Source organism: Parasteatoda tepidariorum, chromosome 2, assembly GCF_982258835.1.
Source record: "Parasteatoda tepidariorum strain Cologne lab strain chromosome 2, Ptep-v5.0, whole genome shotgun sequence".
In the NCBI taxonomy this organism is placed as follows: domain Eukaryota; kingdom Metazoa; phylum Arthropoda; class Arachnida; order Araneae; family Theridiidae; genus Parasteatoda; species Parasteatoda tepidariorum.
Window position 1 is genome coordinate 41417413 of NC_141756.1, and position 20488 is coordinate 41437900.

A 20488-nucleotide genomic window follows, 5' to 3' on the forward strand; every position below is an offset into this window, starting at 1 on the left:
GTTATAGTTCTTCGACAAATACAGCTGCAGACTGAGATAAAACATAAATAAATATTTTTAACATAACCAACATAAATAACATCAACATAGCACATATGAACTTAACATATGAGCGCAAAATTAATACAGAGTTCCACAACTGTGCAAATATACCAGTTTGAAATGTCTTACTTGCAGCAGAAAGCCTTCCCTTACAAAAAATAAGGTGCTTTTGAGGTTGTTTTGAGGTTGACAGATGTGAAAAATACACCTGAGGTATAAAATGAGGTTATGTTTTGCACCAAAAATAACCTCATTAATAAACTTCAATGTCAACCTCGTTTACACCTCACAAAATCAACCTCATGTATAACTCAGAAATAACTTTAGTTTAGATCTGGTGAAATTATTCACACCTCAAATATACGTATTTGTTTGAAGTATAGAAAAAATAATCCATACAGTAAAAACAACCTTCCTAAGCTGGTTGCTCTAAAGCAGATTTCCATCAACCTCAAAACAACTTCAAATGTGAATAAAACAACTTCATACTCCTTGATTATACACGTTGGGAGGTTGATCTTTTAAGGTTCTATTTGAAATCAACTTCGAATAAACCTCAAATCAATCATGACACCTCAAAAAATACCTTAAATATTAGTAAGGGTTGTTTTATAGTTCTCACTTACACGTAATAAATAAAAAAATAAACAGACTGACAAAAAAAAGTAAGAAACAAACACAAAGCACAATATGAATTAATAATAAAAAATAATAAAATAATATAAAATTTAAAAAAAATATTTCATTGTGAAAAAAAAAGAACATACTTCTAATTTTGTCAGACAACATGGATAAAAAAAAAAGAAGACAAAGTGGACAAAAAAAACGAAGACAAAGTGGACAAAATAAAGAAGACAAGGTGGACAAAAAAAAATACTTCGATTATTGTCAGACCTATAACGTGGATTAAAAAGAAGAAATTACTTCATTTTTTGTCAGATCAACAATATGGGCAAAAATTTAGAAAATACTTCTTTTTTCAGGCTTAATAACGTGAAAAAAAAGAAAATATTTCTATTTTTGTCATACCTTGAATACATCATCACTTTTATAATAAACTTCATCACAGAAAATTCCTTCCCCCCTCCTCTTTTTAAAGTGAACCCCCCTATGTTTTACGCTTCAGGCATTGCCAAAAATAGAATTACTTCCTTCGTTATAGTCTACATAGAAAAACATAATTTTCAAAAAATTTTATAAATATTTATTACTTAAAAAATTTATTATAATTTAAATTTCTTTTTAAAATGAAGTTTTTTGGACCACGCTGATCTTGATTACGTAGGAAAATCAAACGGTACTTGACTTATTTTGAGATAAAGTTACATTTCTAAAAGAAGTTACAAAAGAAAAACGATTATATTAGCTCAAAAAAAAATATGAAATTGTACTACATTTAAAAAAGGAATTTCAAAATGCTATGTGACTCTCTCTGGCTTTCTGAAATAAATAGTTCCGAAATATCCGGAATACTACCAACAAACCAAACGGCAGTATTAAGATGGAGGACGGATGTTAAGAACTTGCTGAGTACGTAACAATATTAGCACCTTTCAGAAAAACTTTAGCAGAACAATTTTTCCTCCTTTTGTTTCGATCAGGAAAGCTCCACAAGAATGTTATTAACAGAATAAAAAAAATAAGTTACTTTTTTCTCCTTATAGTTTGAATCAGCAGTAATAAAATTGATGAACAGAGTTCTGATAAAATAGTAGAAGGATATTTACATAAAAAAAATTAAAATTTATATAAAGATCTAGTCAACCACACCACACAAATAAAAGAAAATAGTTAACAAAAGGAGGAAAGACTTCCAAAGTAAAATAAGCGAAAATTTTGGCGTAGCGGATTTAATACAATTTAACTGAAGTAATAATTGTTCCAAAGTTATTGTTAGTGACGGTATAAATCTATTAAAATAAATCAATTTCTAAGAAAAAGAAAACAATTTCCTACAATTATTTTATTTTATTAATCCCAGAGATTGAATAAAATAATTGGTATTGAAGTATAATTTCCACACAAAAAAATCACGGGCCGTCACTAAAAAATAAGCTAATTTTCGCCGCACGATTGCGAAAAATAAGTATATTACCGTTTATTTCCCGTTTTTTTGCTCTATTATTGTTAATTTATTTAAATTTTTATTCATTATTCATTTACTTTAATTTAATTGAAACAAAAATTACCAAATATAATTCGATAAAGTAATTATAAAATGCTTATCAAAACACATGAAAAAATGCACAATTTCGAAATAGCAGATTTTAAAAATAATAATAAATAAATTATTCTGCCAAATCAAGTCAAACTTAGTTAAAAAATTAACAACAAATTACAAAACTTAATCCCTTAACGATCGGTTAATTTTGAAGAAAACGGTCATAAAAGCGTCTATTTTGCCAAATACACGTATTTGATTAGTGCTAGTATCTAGTTTAAAATAAACTAACTATTTACAATCACCTTAAAAATATCCTGGTACTGCTATATGGTGTGTAAAATGAGAAATAAAGTATTTTCCGGGCAAAACAAATGAATTAGTTTTATTCTTATTGGCGCATTACTACTGAACACTCCAGCCCGTCAATATCACGGGAGCGAGAAATAGCGAGCAAAAACTCACCCCGTCATTTTCACGGGACCGAGAAGGAAGGGGTTAAAAAAGAAGAAAAAGCATTTTCAATAATATAACTAGACAAACTAAATCTTGGTATTTTTTTATTACTCAAAAACAAACTTATTTTAATAAAAATTTCTATAAGTTAAAAAACATGTTAGCAAATGACTATAATGCCGGATTAGTCAGTCCGTAATCGATGTATCAGGGAATTAACGTAACAGCAAACTGGTTCGTAAATAATTTAAAAAAAATTATAATAAACCTATAATTTCTAGTACTCATGAAGAATGTCAATTACCATTTTTTTTCCTCCTTTCATTTTCGCGACTTTCCATTTCAGTAACATAATAATAAAAAGAATGATGACTAGTTCCTGAAATTAGAAATGCAATCTTTTTTGTAATTTGGTAGACTTACTCCACTGTTGAAAGAAAGAAAAAATGTCCTACTTTGAAAGAAAGTAGTAAACTATGTAAATATAATTTCGAAAGCATAACACATGTCAGAAATAATGAAAAAAAAGGAAAGAAATGTTAATCACGCTAAGAACACTAAATAAGCAGATCCCAGCAATCACGCTTAGGGCCAAAAGTTAAAAATCTAAGTTAATCAAACTAGGTCTCCAAAATTTACATGGAACAAACCAAGAAAAGGTAAAACGTGATAGGTGGTTCTTCACAAGAGGAAAAGTTTAATGCGATGTGATCTCAAAAAGAATTGATTTTACAATCAACTACAGAAGGAAAAAAAAACATAGCGTAGGGTTGGGGGTTAGAAACTGAGGGAAAAAAATAAAATAAAAAATACATCGGTTTATTTCCCAAACGAGTCAGGTCGTTGAAAAAACAACGGTCTCAATCGAAAAATTTACTCCTCTTCGAATGACGGTACTATTTCTTTCTTTCGTTCTATTCGTTCACGAAGAACTTGTGAATATAAAACAGATCAAACCGAGAGTAACGAAGTGTTGCCATTCCATAACCGATTCTTTCAAAAATATCTGGCATCTGTTCAAAAGATGGTATTTTTTTTATGTAGAATGTTCCAAATAAACAAAGGTCAAAATATTGCGAATAAACAAGAGCTAAGACACGAGAGTGATTAAAAACAACCGATTAAATTCATACCTTTTTTGATAAGAATAAATCTGATGTGTCAAAGTTAAAAAATGGCTGGAATTTTTTTTTATTAACTTTTTTATTTATTTTTATAACCGTCGTTAAACAGCCGACTAAATTTTGAGTTTACGTCTTCCAATGTTCAACTCCGTAACATTGTAATTTTGAATCAGGAAAACAAGGGAATTCTTGGGACAAGTATTGGGAGAAATTTGATTTCGAGGAGAACTTTTGTACGGAACTAACCCGCAATTGCATTGCATGGAGAGGAAAACCACGAACAAATCTGATGGCAAAGGGACTCTAAACCATGATCCGTTTACCACTGAGGATATATCTTAGCTCAGCACTGTGGTCAGGGCGAGCCGGGTGCGGAATTAGTATCGACCATTCATTGCTGGGATTCGAACCCAGTTTACCTCATTGGAAGGCAAGCGCTCTATTCCCGGAACCACCAAGGCTTTTCAAAATGATTTTAAAAATAATTCATTTTATAACAATATTGCTGTATTTTAGTTTTGGTATTGCTCATTCGAAAAAGCTTTTTATGGGTTTTGATTAAACTTATATAAATATCGCAATTTCAACAGTTAAAAATATCAATTATTAAGAAGAGTTAGTCGTACATCCAACCAAGGATTTTGAAAAAAAGTTAAAAGTGAAAAATAGAAACAAAAAAATTTAAATTATTTTGAGCTGATCAGCAATTCTTATAAGTTAATAGATAATTAAAACTAGGACTCGAATGTTTTAACAATTATCAGAAACACTAATTATTTTTTTATTAATTAAAATCCAAAATTAAGGAGAAAGAAAGAAAGAAGGAAAGGAAGAAAGAGAAAAAAAGAGCGAAAAAATTCATTTCTTCATTCAATTTCTTAGTTGGAAAAATAAAATTCCTAGATGACAAAATATATTTCATTATTTTACCATTATTATAACTATAAATGAGGAAATAGACATTGTATTAAAAGAAAAACAAGGAAAACAGTTCTTTTATAATTTATCATCATTATTATTATTACTATTCGAAGCAGCGCACGCTGCATTTAATGAACGGTAAACGTTGTATCCAATATACTTTTTAAATAATATAAGATAAATTATAATAATAATGCAAATACATTTTCTTCAAATACATGAAGCCTGTAAAAATAATCTTGTAATAAGAACAATAAATATTCAATTTTCGTTACGATATCAAAACATTAAACCAAACACATCCACTTTAAATAAAAGTAGACAAGTGAAAAAATCGTAAAAAAAATCAAATCTCCAATGTTCCATAATTGAAAGAAAACTCCCCACAATTTCTGAAAATAATATCGATTGTTAAGAGAACAAAATATTCTTACTTCTCTCTATTCCTTTGAATCATTAAGTACTACAGCTCGAAAGAATAAAAACTTAACAAAACAAAAATACTGCGTCTAGAATTCGTTACAAAATAAATCTGGTTTATATTTGAACTCAATAAAGATAACACTTCTGGCACATAGGTTGGATTTTGATAACAAAAAAAAATTAAACAAAAACATAGACACCAAAGCCACCTGATGTAAACAAATAGTTTTTTCCAATATAACGGTGGGGAATGTAACGCGTGTATCGCATATCGAGTTCTAAACATTTCCTAATATCGAAAAATGTTTGTCAAAATTCTATCCAACAAACCCAGGCAGTGACGAAGTTGCAGGTATTAGTTTGCCGGCGGCATAAATCTTTTCTTCTGGAGTGAAAAAGTTCAGCTGTATTATGCCAGTAAATAAAAATGCTTTTTAAAAGTTGAACAAGAGACGACTTGACATTTTTACATCAACTGGGAATTCAGAATACTTTTTATAAGATGACACACTGAAAGGAACTTTTTCGAGTGGGAAGAGAAATGTGTATGAAAAAATTACATAAAATATAAAAATATGTGTAAGTTTGTATATTTTGTATGTTTTTATATATATAGTATATTTTGTATACTATAATTTTTATATATATATAATTTTTTCTTGGTGTTGGATTTAATTTCAATCAGTGTATATGATATATATATATATATATATATATATATATATATATATATATATATATATATATATATATATCATATACACTGATTGAAATTAAATCCAACACCAAGAAAAAATTATTGTAGGGTAATAAAATTTTGGCAATGCGTTTGTTTAACATATTTAATTCATTAAAGTTTCAAGATCATAGGTTACTAAAGCAATTAAGAGTAAAAAATTTCAAATGTGAAATATTGGCACTTAATAATCGGTGTAACTACCAGAATTTTGAATGCAAGCATGCAAACGGGCATGCATTTGTGTCATATAGACGCGGTATGTCATTTTGTGGGATGGAGTGCTATGCTTATTGCACTTGGTCATTCAATACAGATATAAAATGCTTGTTGTAGGTGACGCTGAAGTAGTCGTCCAACGATGTCCCGTAAGTGCTTGATTGGTTAAAGATCTGGAGATTTAGCAGGACAAGGCAATATGTCGACATACTAAGGAGCATGTTGGATTACAACAGCAGTATGAGTGCGAGCGTTATCCTCTTGGGAAATACTTCCTTGAATGCTGTTCATTAATGGCAACGAAACAAGTTAAATCACCAGGTTGACATACAAATTTGCAGTCAATGTGCGTGGAATAACCACGGGAGTGCTCATGCTGTCATAGGAAATTACTCCCCAGAACATAACTCCAGGTGTAGATCCAGTGTATCTAGGACGGAGACAGGTTAGTAGCAGGTGCTCTCCTGGCTTTCTTCTTACCAATATACGTCTATCACTGGCACCAAGGCAGAACCGACTTTCATCAGAAAACACGATTGATCTCCATTCTGTTCTCCAGTGAGCTCTAACTCGACACCACTTACGTCGTAAACGGTAGTGGTTTGGAATGAGTGGAATGCAATCTACAGGGCGTCTCGTTAAGAGCTATACTTGAAGTAGCCGATTTGTAACAGTTCGTTGTGTCACTGTAGTGCCAACTGCAGCCTGAATTTCTGATGCAGGCGCAGTACGGTGTGCCACAGCCACAAGCCGGTCTCCTCTCTCAATAATGCCGCGTGGCTGCCAAGAACCCGGCCTTCTTGAAACAGTACCACTGCTGCCAACAATCTTGTATAGTGAGCCGTGGTGGCTCAAGGGATAGAGCGTTCGCCTTCCAATAAGGTGAGTTGTTTCGTAAAAAATTGTTTTTGTAATCAAATAGTAATATTTTCTCCTCAGTAAAGAGTAAGCATTTTGTGCCATAGGTTGGGATGCAACTTCGATAACCCTGGATGATATTAGAACCTATGACACCTTATGGCAATATTACTGTTATTATAAATATTTTGCAATAAACTATAGTTATTTTATAATAAGATTGCTAAACTTTTTTCTGTTTTTACATTCTTTTAAGGTTTAGGTCACCAAAAAACTCTTTATATTTCAAATGTATACATTTTAAAAATTGTTCACATACTTCATGAAAATATTGGAGAGAAAAAAAATTTTAGCCCACCCAGCACGGTCAAAACTGAAATTTCCTTTTTAGCGTATTTTAATATGTTTTATGTACTTCATTTCCTGAAGAATGTCCTGTATGAACATCGAACATTTGGACAAATTATGTATATATAATGATAAATGATTTACGAAGCAAAACAAAACAAACTCAATACAAAATCTAAAAATACATTTAAATTTCCAAATAAAGATGAAATATAGGCAAGAAATTATTATTATTTAATCTTAGAATTTTTGTCGCGAAGCTTATTAAGATATATCCTTTTTAAATAACAAATATTCATACAAAAGGTATTTAGTTATTTTTTTAGTGTTGGGTATATTTTTAAAAGATTATAATGAAATAAACAATAGCTATAAATTATACTTCGGAAGTCGTCATTATCTCTTTGGTCCATTGACAATTATGATTGCACGACCAAGAAGAAAATTTAGAAAAAAACAAGAAAAGTTTTTTTTCTTCATAGTTGTCAGGATTATCTTTTCTACACAAATATTTACTATTTCTTTTCGGTTTAATTTTCCCGATTCTACACCTAGTGTACAAAAAAAATCACATACTTTTTTTTTCATTATTTAATTGAGGGAGAAATTTATAACAGAAAACCAATACTTACGATCCTAGTTTTCTAGTTAAGAGTAATTACAGGCATTTTCAAAAACTTAAGTTATTGAACTCAAATTTGAAAAACTGTGACTGCTAATTTTACAAAAAAAAATGCATTTGTGCATAAAAAGGGTTCTAAGTTTCGCAAAGTAAAGCTTAAAGCTCATACAAAACACACCAAAATAACTAACAAAAGGAAAAATTTTGATACACGGGATATTTTAAGCATATTTCTTCATTTATCATAATTTTAGAATTTACAGTGCACAAAAAAGGACTACCTTGAATAACTTTTGATTTAATAATCGGATCATCATATTCTAGAATGCAATCTTAATAGTTTGAGGGTTGATGTCAAATATGCACTGACAATATTTTAAGTTATGAGTTCAGACGCAAAAAACGTACTCTCTCTAAATAATTTACTTTTTTTTCGACAGACTGTGATTTCTAATTTTAAAAAATAGTGAGAATTAGCCATCAGAAAAATATGGTTTAAGTAGCTTGCTCAGGAAAGCGGTTTCTTTTACTTTCTGCGTATTCCGCCATACCTCGAGAAGCGTATTGAAAAACTTTTGTACGCAATTATAAAAACCGTTTATCTAAAGATGATTCCAAGCAAAAAATGACTTCTATTAATTATTTATTATTTTATTTAATAATCGTCGGAAAGATTTTACATTTTAGGGTACACAATTTTTTACATTATTTTAAATAATGTAATTTTACATTACAAAAGGAAAAATTTGAGCGAAATTGGTTGAATAATTCCTGATAAATAGAAATTTTAAAAAATTCGTACACTATTTAAAATTAGATTAAAATAATTATTTATAACTGAGTAAAAAATCTTACTATTCAACCACTTAATTTTAAACATTTATTTTGAACAATAAAAATAATTTGATATAATAATTAAATAATTGGCAAAATAATTTGAATTTTATAAAAAGAGGGAAAGCATGTAGCTTTAAGAAATAATCAGGCAAGATAAAAAAAAAAAGCTAAATTTCATGACACTAATAAAAATAAGAAATAATTAATTTTGAATAAAAAAGATTAATTTCTCTTAAACAATTTTTAATAAAGTTAATTTCACATCAATTTAAAAATTAGTGATCCATAAAATAATACAAATTTAAATTGTGTTTCATGAATTAATTTCTGCTAATGGTAAAAATGCAGAGGAATTTCGCTGATACACAGTCACAGAACATCAATTAAGTCTATGAAGAAACACTTCATCTAACCATGCAGTCGGAAACAAAATTTCATTTCATGGTGAATTAAAAAGTCGATTCCTGAATTCCATTTCCGAATCATTTGGAAAAAGTTATATTGCTTTTAAAACGCCTTTGAAAAAGAATCGACTCGATTTATTCATTTGACTTCAAATGTATTCCCTACATTAAGAAGTGAAATGTAGGAAATTCCAATTTTTTCACGGATATAATTACTTCAAAATAAAAAAAATACTATGATTTATGAGTAAATGAAATTAAAGCTTATAATTTATCTTAAGTAAATGAAAGTATGCTAGTTGTAGGGTCAGCGCCATTTAAAAGTTGGAAATTCTAATAAATTTCATATTTTATGCGTAGAATGTTTTGTATTAACTGACATTAATGCATATATACATAAATATATCAGTGCTCGAAAAATCTTAAAACTTAAACATGTATATATGTAAAATGATGCAGTCGGACCGAGCAGGAAAATAGACACAGGATTTTAATGAAAGCAAAATTATTTTATTTGATCATTCTCAAATGAATGACGAGCGAAAGCTGAAGTTTACTCCATCGGCGATCAGTCTTTCTGGTAGGGAAAATCTTGCAAAAAATCCGAAAATGGCTCTATTTAGGGAAAAGAGGGAAATCTTAGAAATTACCATTGGTTTATGAAATAGGTCGTGTGATTCCCACGAAGATTAAAGGGAAAAATGTCTTTACTTTAAATTATGCATACTTGAGTCAAAAATAGATTTAAGAACAGGATGTGGCTTTTTAAAAGTATGAGTAAGTGCTTCGATTAGAATAATTAATTAGGATGAAGTTTTATAGCAGAGAAAATAACATAAAAAGATTAATAGAAGCTTTTTATGTTACATATATAACATGTATATAAAAACATATAAATGAATATATTATTAATCTGTAGGAAAAAAATACCATTAATCACCGACATAACGCTTATCTATAATAATAAAATGTATAATGTGTCTGTGCATGTCTCTTATAACTCCAGAACCGCTAGTGAAATTTGGACAGTGGGTAAATGGGCAATTTATCCCCGGAACCTAAAAATCATTTAATAATTTCAATTGGATCACTTAAGAGAGCGTTTAAAGAAGGAAATTTTCTCATCAGCTTAGAACTCGCCTATGATATCAATTAAACTGCAGACGATTCTGTTTTTTTTTTTTTTTTCCTCTCAAATATTTTGAAGATAACATCAGTGAAATTTGTTAGCTTATAACTCTCAGTAATACAAAACAAAAATGTTTTGCCCGTTCTTTAATATTTATTGGGGGAAATTTTTTAAATCTTATTTTGGAATAAGCATTCTTGTAAAATTCAAATAAAAAACAATTAAACTGTAAAACTCTAGCATAATTTAAAATGCCAGAACAAAACCCTTAGAAATTTTAGCTAGGCAACAACTCGTCATGCTTAGCTAAAAGCAACATCACAATGCCTTTCAAAATTTTAATAAAACTTTCTTTCTTTCGTTTTTGTTTTGTGTTGTTATAAAATATAACATTTTGTTTGCCTAACCAAATGTACGCAGAAAAAGCTTCCCGAACGAGAACGAAGGCAACTGTTTTCTAACTCATTCACAAACTTGTAACGAAAACTGAAATCACGCGTAAGTTTTTATATGAATCACCAAAACTTTATAAGCAATATTGAAAATATTTCCTAAGAAAAACCCAGCCAGTTTAATTTTTTTTTTCAATTCAGCAGCATGACTTTCAATGAAGCAAATATAAAGTAATAATTTTTTCAAAGGAAAATTGCTAAGAAACAGAATATGGAATGGAAAACTAATTAACCATCAAACTTTGAATATTTCAATATGCTTTTTTCGTGAATATCAAAAACGCGAAATTCGAGGCTACGCTTGCCTCGAATACCTTAAAAACTTAACCGACCGTAGAATTTTCTCAAAAAGAGATAAATTATTCATAACAAGAAGATACATATTCCGTCTGAAATTATTTTGTTATTGAGATAGTAATTTAAAAAGAGATGTTATTAGAATAATCTAAAAGTAGATCAGCAGCAGCTTATATTTTAAAGCTCATATACATCTTACCCCTATAAACCTGTTTTTAACCCTTAAAATAGCAATAAGTTTGAGAAAGAGAGAATTAAACAATATGGTTTATTGAAAAGGTTTTGCATTGTAATTTTACGGAAGCATAAAAACGGCTTCCGAATTTCTTTTTTAAATCGAAGTAAATTATATCACTGAATGAATGTAATTTTAAATTACAACACTGGACCAAAGTAATTTTATTTTATGACCGGCGTTGAACTGTCAACCTAAATTTGAGTTTACGACTGTCAATGTTCAACTCCGAAGCCTTGTAATTTTGAATCCAACCCAGAAGACAGGGAAACTCCTGGATCAAGCACTGGGACAAGCTATCCTTCGGGAAGGACTTTTTTAGGGAACTAACCCGCATTTGCGTAACATAGAGGAATTGTGGGCGAAGGCTACCTACGACAATGTCAACCGTCATCTACCAAAAGTTAACCCCAGATAGAATCTGGTTGACATGTGTTATATACTAGTGAATGGGAATTGAATAATTGTAGTGGTAATTGCAGTTACGCTACATTATTCCCTCATCAGAATTTTTATCTGAGGTAGAATTCGATTAACAGATACCACTAGTTCATTCATTGCTGTTTTGAGAGAGTCCGGGAGAGCTGTATTAAGATAACCGGGCTTTGAGTGCGTGATCGATCCTGTGTTTCTATTAACAGTCGAGTGTGTACAGGTCTCCGTTGGGTGTGATCGAGACTGAGAAGCAAGAAGCGCGAGAAGGATAATGTCGCAGTCACAAATACCAAGTTAACTGTTTACTGTGGACCGTCCATCAAACTAGGTAGGAGTGTTCTGCCGAGGTAGGAGTGTTCAAATCACGTCTGGGTCTCTAATGTGTGAGGAGACGGCCAATGACAATGTATTATATACCAGTGAATGGGAATTGAATAATTGTAGTGGTAGTAACGCTACCTCTCAAAATTAGCCCGATGACAAGAAAATTCTAAGCAATGAACCGTCAACCACTGAGGATACTTTACACCAGCACTGTGGTTGGTACGAGGCCGGAGCGAAATTCGTATAAACCAATTCGTATCACTTGAGCCTGGGCCACCTCATTGGAATTACGGAAGGTGAACGTTCTATCCTTTTAAGCCATCACGGCTTGAATCTAAGTAATTGAAGTTATACCACTGAAATATTTTTTTCGTGTATTTTATTAGGTTTGGGGACAAACTCTCTCGGTTTAAATATTGCTGGACCAACTCTTGCGGTCAAAATATCGCTCGGACAAACTCTTGCAAGGTCAAAATGTCGTGTGAACGAAAATTCGAGTGGACGTAATTTCGCGAGGGCAAAAATGTGGACGAAAAAGAGTGGACGTAATATCGTGAATGCTGATAATTATTCATTTTGATACATAACATCTTTAAAAAAATCACCCTTCTCACTTATCTCGGGGTTTAACCTCGGGACCTCGGCAAAAAATAACTTATTATTTTAATAATGACAATTATTATTGTGATTATTATAATTATTATTTAAAGATTTTATAAGATATACAAGATAAAGACGATACTTTTAAACTTATAATTAAACAATAAGATTGCACACATACTCGCTATTGCAAATTATGTGTATTACTACGGAGGTAATCCGTGATTGTTCTATTACGGTAATCTTCAATAATATTTAAAATTCTTGATGTCGAGTCTTAATGTTTTTTAACTCTTTTGGTGCTACTTCTGCTAGCAATCAACTGTTATATTTTTTATTTTATTTAAAGACGTATTTAAAAATATTTTATCATAATTAAAGAAACATTTTGTCAACCTGATATTTGGTACACGCGAAATTTTGACCCGCGATATTTTATCCGAATACCATTTTATTATATAATGTGTCTCGTTAATAAAAGTTTTTCAATTGATAATATGTGGCGTAACTACCACTACGATTATTAAACATCAATTCACTAGTATATAAGACATGCTAAAACGAGTCTATCTTCAGGTACCGTTTGATGGGTTGGCATTGTCGATTTCTACTCTCCCCAACATTGGTGACCAGCGAACGTGATATGAAAACATCTACATCGAAAGTAACTCCCACGACGTGTATAAACCACATTGAATAGTTGACTTAGTATTTGCGACAGCATCATCATCATCCTCCACGTGCTGGTGCTCCTCAGTCTCATTTACTTACAACGGGATCCTGCACACACTCGACTACGAATAGCAACACAATAGAAACCACACTCACAAACGCGAAGTAAATACAGCTTTTATAACAAACGCTCAAAAGCTCGGTGAACTTAGTACCACACTCTCACCACAAGCGTTCAAAATTCAGTAAACGTATTACAGCTCTCCCAGGCTTTCACAAAAACCGCATTGAATCAACTAGTGGCATGCGTTCATCGAAATCAAATCCAAATAAAATTGTGGTGTGGCTTAACTACCACTACGATTATTAAACATCAACTAGTGGGCTGCGCCCCCTGCTCGCTAACGCTCGCCAACCCCAGAAAATTGCTACGCAATCTTATATGGTTCGCTTCGCTCGCTACTACCTTAGGTACTACATTGCAAAGGCATAAAATTCAAAGAGTTCAAAACAATCATTCAAATCCATAAAAAATGACATCTTTTTAGTAAATACTAAGTCATTAAAATAAATTTGAATTCAAATAAATGACATGTAATTCGTTAAACCTATTAGAAATGTGCTATAGTATAAAATCTTAAAGCGTAACAACACGACTGAGACTCATTTTTCAATGAATAACTAATAACAATAATAAAACAAACAAATTCGTGATATAAATCAAAAATCGTCAAATAAATTCGTGAAAAAAAGCGCTTTCGACAAAATACTAAAATAGAGATCTATCGATAAAGACTACCCATTTCTGCCTAGCTTAATAGTATGAGATTGCCGAAGCTGATAGGGTGAATTTCGGAAGAGATCACATGTGGTGAGAATGCTCTCGCTGGTTATTTCAGTTTCCGTTTTTAAAAGCGCTATATGTTGAGCCACCTCAGCTAGATTTGACATGTGACATTTTTTAGCGGCAATCATTGGTCGCTTTTCCAGCGTTGCCATTCGGGAAGTTGTAATGAGGCTTTTCTTTGTCGCCGTGTAAGAGAAATATATATATAGATTAATTCACTAATAAATACGACATGCTAACTCGATTCTATCTTGAGATTCCTTTTGATAGGTGAATGTTGGCATTGTCAATTTCTACTCATTAATCGTATTCTTTAACTCACTTTTGTCTTAAGTATTTTAAAACAAATTTCACAAAAAATTGCATCTTGTACGATAATTTACTCTTCTACATTTGTGTAAATTAAATCAAGTTGGATGCTGCACACGGCAAATAATGTTACTACGCTTTACAATCACACTAGGAACGTTAGATATTTATAAACAATTACAAACGAAATTACGGTGCGACAATTTGCAGGAGAAAACAAACCTTAATTTTTGTCAGGGGAAAACAGTTTCAGCAGTGATGAAAACACGTTCAAACGACTTATCATTTAAATCACGTACATTATACTCAACAAAACAGAGACATAACTTGATAAAAAAAAGGAAACAATTGCAGCACAAATCGGATTACAAATCAGAGAAAATGACAATTCCCAAAAGAAATTCGTTACCAAAGTTAGAGGTAAAGACACCAAGATTAGGTATACTGAATAATACAATAAGAAGTTCAGTAATTTGTAGAATAACAACTTACAAAAAGATTCCAAGAAGAGACTGGCAGATTTAATGAATTGATAGTGTGTGAATTTAGCTTTCGGTGACATTTTACATAGCCTATGTTAACCTTTTAGATGGAATTCAAAATTACTAAGATAAATAATACGGAGTAAAAAAGACTGACTCATTTACTTTCACTAAATATAAAATGCAATAACTCCTAAAAGATAATACAGTCAATTTATTTGTACAGGTGACAACAGTAGTATTTTTGAAGAAAAAAAACAGCACCTGAAAAAATTGAAGTACTAAGAAAAAAAAAAAGAAAAAATAATATACATATTAACAAAGTGAGAATCGTCACACTATATTATATATACAACAAGCTGAATACCCGTTCTTCGTACGGAGTGAAAAAAAAGCATCAATTAATCGGTACTGAACACCACTAAAAAATCGTGCACAAAATCGAAAAATCGTCCCTAAATCCTAATATAATTGTTTGCTTCATAAATAATGTATAATATGAGGACACAATGATGCATGTTAAGTGATAAGTGCTTTGTATAAGCTGTACGCATAACGAAAAAGAGAACCTTTAATAAAGACATAAGTATTTTTTTTTTTTTTTTTTTTTTTTGAAAAGACACAAAATCCCAATACCAGTTTTTCGTAAATGATTAATGACGTGGGGAAAATGATAAACGTTAAGTGATAGTCGTATTTTCGGCTTTATATATTATACTTCCCTTTCTTAAAAAGACACAAAATTCCAATTCTATAGTTTTCTTCATTAATAATGAACTCTTTTATAAGCCATGTACCCATCTCTTACAATATTTATACATAACTTTAAAATTTTAACTGGGCTAAGATTTGATCCGTATCAAATATAAAAATAAAAAAAAAACGAAATGAAAGTTATGAAACAAATATTTCGTTGGTTCTGAAGTTAATGGAATGTCAGAAATATTATTCCTAGTATAAAGAAAATAAAGTTTTCATCTTAACATGGGAAAAAATTGTGGAAAAAAAAATCTACCTCATCAATGAATGAAACATTGGAAATTTTTTGGAAGATTTATGAGTTCTATTTCATAGCGATCACTAAGATAGAAAATATATATTTCGAAGTAAATCATAAATAAACCACAAAATTCATCAAAAATTAAAAAAGAAAGTAAACTTATTTCTGAAATGATACAAACCTTGAAAGATTAAAAAAAGAAAGAAAAATTTGCAGAGTAGAGCGCTGCAAATTTTAAAATTTTTGAACCTATTTGAAAAACTCATGCAATAATTATAGAGATAAAATAATGACATTAAAAGATAATGTATTTTTTTAAGAAAATGAAACAAAAAATCTTATTAAAAATGTGATACTCATTTTCAAAATAAAGTTCTAAAACTACACAGAGCGCAAAATGAAAAACGGATCACCCTGATTAACTTTTCATCGAATGGATTTTCATGTTCTAGGACTCAATCTTAATGGTTCTAAGGAGTGACCTCAAAAATGCTAATTAACTATATTTTAAGTTAAGAAATCAGGCACAAAAACGTACTTTCTCTGAATAAACATACCTTTTTTTCAACGCATTCGTATTTGTGACCCCCAAACTACAGAGGGGGCAGTCACAATCAGAGAAATATGGTCATAATAGTTTGATTAGGATAGTGTTCCAAAGTTAGGATCCCTTAATGCTAATTTTACTTTCTGCGTACTTCGCCATATCTCGGAAAATTTGTAAGCCAATTGAAAAATTTTTGCACACAATTATAAAATTCATTCATCAAAAGGTAATTCCATACAACAACAACAACAAAAAATCTTTAGTAAATATTTATTATATTTAATTATTTTATTTAAAAATTGTAGAAACATTTTTAATTGTAAGGCATACAATTATTTGCATCATTTCAAAGAATGTGATTTTCCCTGCCAAACTACAAAATTTAAACGAAATCGGTCGAATAGCTACTAAGAAATCAAATTTTAAAAGAGCTTTATTAAATTCTACACGGCAAAATACAAAATTTGAGCAATATCAGTTGAATTCTTCCTGAGAAGTTGAATTTCAAAAAAGTTAGAGTGTTAAAATTTGATTTCTCACGAACTAATCAACCGATTTCGATCAAATTTTGCATTTTACCATGAAAAATCACATACTTTAAAATGATGTGAAAAATTTTAACAATGCAATTCAAAAATTTTTCGATTATCAATTAATAAAACACAAAATTTTATTTCCTACATGGAATTATCATTGGATGAAAGAATTTTATATCTGTGCGCATCAATTTTTCAATTCGCTTAAAAAAAGTTCTTGAGATATGGCGGATTGCGCAAAAAGTAAAATTAACATTAAGGCGTCCAAACTTTAGATCAATCTTCTGACCAAATTATGGGGACCCTTGTGCTTAGAAAGCGGCTACCCCCAACATTTCAGAGGTCAGAAATCCGAATCCATTGGGGGGGGGAGTATAGTTATTATCGTCAGCGCTAACTAATTAGTATATTTGAAGTCATCCCCTCGAACCATTAAGATTGAGTGAATGTGAAGATCCGATCATTAGATCAAAAATTATTCAGGGTGGTGCGTTTTTTTTTTTTTTTGGCACAGTGTGCATATATTAAATAAACTAACATTAACATGCATAAAAAAGGTGCATCTTATAGTATACCTAGGCCAAATTCAGCAAAGAATCTAAATAGGAGAATAATAGAAAACAGTGCAAAATAAAATACAGGATTGAACCTGAACATCATTTACGCTTATAATGCATACCCATTTTAAATATTTTACTTTTTTCCCTTTTAACTAAAAATTTTCTATTAATTGACGAAATAAAATTAATACCAATAGCGGTGCAAAATGCTGTCTACACATTTTTTTTTTTGGGCACAAAATGTGTTTCATAACTACATCGTATTTTTTTAATGAATGAATTAATAAACATTAGTGTAATGAATTAATAAATATTGTTAATTCATTACATTAATAAACAATATACATGTAGTGGACATAATAGAAGCGTTATGGTACTTAACCGTGTTAACCGTCACCAACGAGACTCCTAAGTCCCACTAATATTATTTTCATATAGTATTGGAAAGAGCAAAATATCCTATCCAAAATGTCTGTCTCTGTAATATAACTTTTCGTTTAACTAGTAGACAACAAACCATAATTTCAAATTGAACATCATATATACAACTATATAATTGCTGATATTTTGCGCAAGGACGCCATTTTATGATTTTTCAATTTCATTCCTTAACTTGATTAATTATTTCTCACTCAATCATTTTTGCTAAAATTTTATGTAAAATTGAAAAATAATATTAAATATTAAAAATAAATATTTGTCAAAGTGTAAAACATACATTATTTAATGGGACAAAAAAGTTTCACACATTTTGATAATTATTGAATAATTTAATAAATAAAGGGTAAAGCAAAAAGGCCATTATTAAAATTTAAAAAATTCACTTTATATATTCTAGCAAACACTAGAAAAAATTACATAACAAAAATACATTTATTCAAAAAATACAGTATTAGTTAGTTTTGCAACAGATTATAAAAACAATTAAAATTTCAACACTTTTTTTCAATGTTATGTTCTAAATGATATACAGTCATAATAAAAAAGCGACTAAACGATTATACATTGAAAAACTAATACAACAAAAAAAACAATGCTTATTTTTAGATTAAAAATGTAAGTTTAAGGAATTATGATAAATATTTTTAAATATGTTGCAAAATAGTCAAATATATTAATTACATAGTCTTTTAACTTAGATAAAGTCAAATTAACAAAAAGGCAAATTCTGAAAATTGTCAAATAAGTAAATATAAAAAAATGCAATCAAAATCTCCATCATAATGCAAAAAATATCTGTTTCAAATTTTTAATCTTTACAAAAAATTGAAATCAATAAGAATTATTATATAAGTAAAATTTATCAGCACAAACTATTAATCGCTTAAAACTAATTTTTGTTTGGTCGATAACCTTCAAAAACAAGTTTTAATCACAACTCTAAATATTCGAAGACATACAATAAATGCGGAAATCATTCATTTGTGAAACCAGATATGGAAAACGAATAATTTGATGATTATTTGAAAATGTCAGCGATTATAATAATTGCATCTTTTCAGTTTACATTTTAACACGAAACAGAAAGAAAATATAAGAGGCTTACAGAATTTTAAATGACCTCAGATGTGAAAAGGCGAGCGAGAATAATTACAGTACGTGCAAAATAAATCGATAAGATGGAACAAATTAAGAATTTAATTACTAAGATCGTAAAGGGCATGGTAATCTTTAGCGCAAAATTACTCCCAATGTGGATGTTAAGTCCTTTGTTCTGGTAATTCAACATAATCACACAAAGAAATGTGGTAAAGACTGCGGAATTTTCAAAATAAACATCAATCGAATCAAATAAAAATTCCAAAGAAAATCAACATAACTGAAGTACGTTTTTGATAAATAAGCTACAATCATTAGCTTAATTATAAATGACATTTAATGAAAGAATTAGGAAAGATTAAATATAAATTTAAAAGATCAATTTAAAAGATAAATAAAAATAATTTAGATGAGAAAAAGTTTAATGAATAAGTAACAATATGCTAAGAATTAATGAAATAACAATTATTTGTGGGACAAAAAGTTACTTTAAGAAAATTAAAGCCTAAAGAAAGGTTCTGAAATTTATAAACAATAAAAATTAATTTTGGAACAGTAAAATAATGAGCATAAAATAATTTTTCTCAGCTGAATGTTCCGCAATCAAGTCAAAAGAATATGTAGCAATATTTTTTTTAAAATTTAGACTATAATATTTTGAAATTTTATTATTGGTTATCTTAGTTACAGATCAAATTTGATAAAAAAATTCGACAAAACTTTCTTACCACAAGCTTAACTGCATGCTAAAAAACGTGATTTGTAAAAGCACTTTACAATTTAACACAATACTATAAAATATCATAATTGGTACTAATAGTTTAAAAATCATCTAAATCTATCGAGAAAATGGAATTATTTCAAGGCAAAACAATAAATTAAATTAATCAATTTCAAAAGAAAAATTAACTAGCAGTTATTTACGAATAAAAAGGCTTGTTGAAATAGAATCACAATAAACAATATTTAAAAAGTTTTTGAGATTGAATATAAATTATCTTTTTTTGTAAATTTATAATACCAAATAACTAATTAAATTCTACAAATTGCCCTTAACTTACTATCTTTCAAATTGATTTAAAAACTATACATTTAAAACAATCTAAATTAATTAACATTCAAATTTAAAGCCATAAGCATTTATTTATACGAAAATTATAAAAATGAGTATTGAGTAAAAAAAGAAAATATTACATTTTATTTACTTTTTAATCATTAAGAACACTTAATAACAATTATTACAAAGCTTAACGCTTACAAAGGATTAAAAAGCTAAAAGCATTTGAATTTCTTTTATGACTAAACACTTATTTTCGAAATGTTTCTCAAAATAATTTAATAGAAGAAGAAAAAAGTAATATAGAAGATCAAAC

At 29.5% G+C, this 20488-nt stretch overlaps 1 protein-coding gene across 1 annotated transcript in view; it reads right to left on the reverse strand.

Moving 5' to 3' along the window:
* LOC107436187 (protein O-linked-mannose beta-1,2-N-acetylglucosaminyltransferase 1) overlaps positions 1-20488 on the reverse strand; it is a 72660-nt gene that overhangs the window by 2717 nt on the left and 49455 nt on the right. The window lies entirely within an intron of this gene.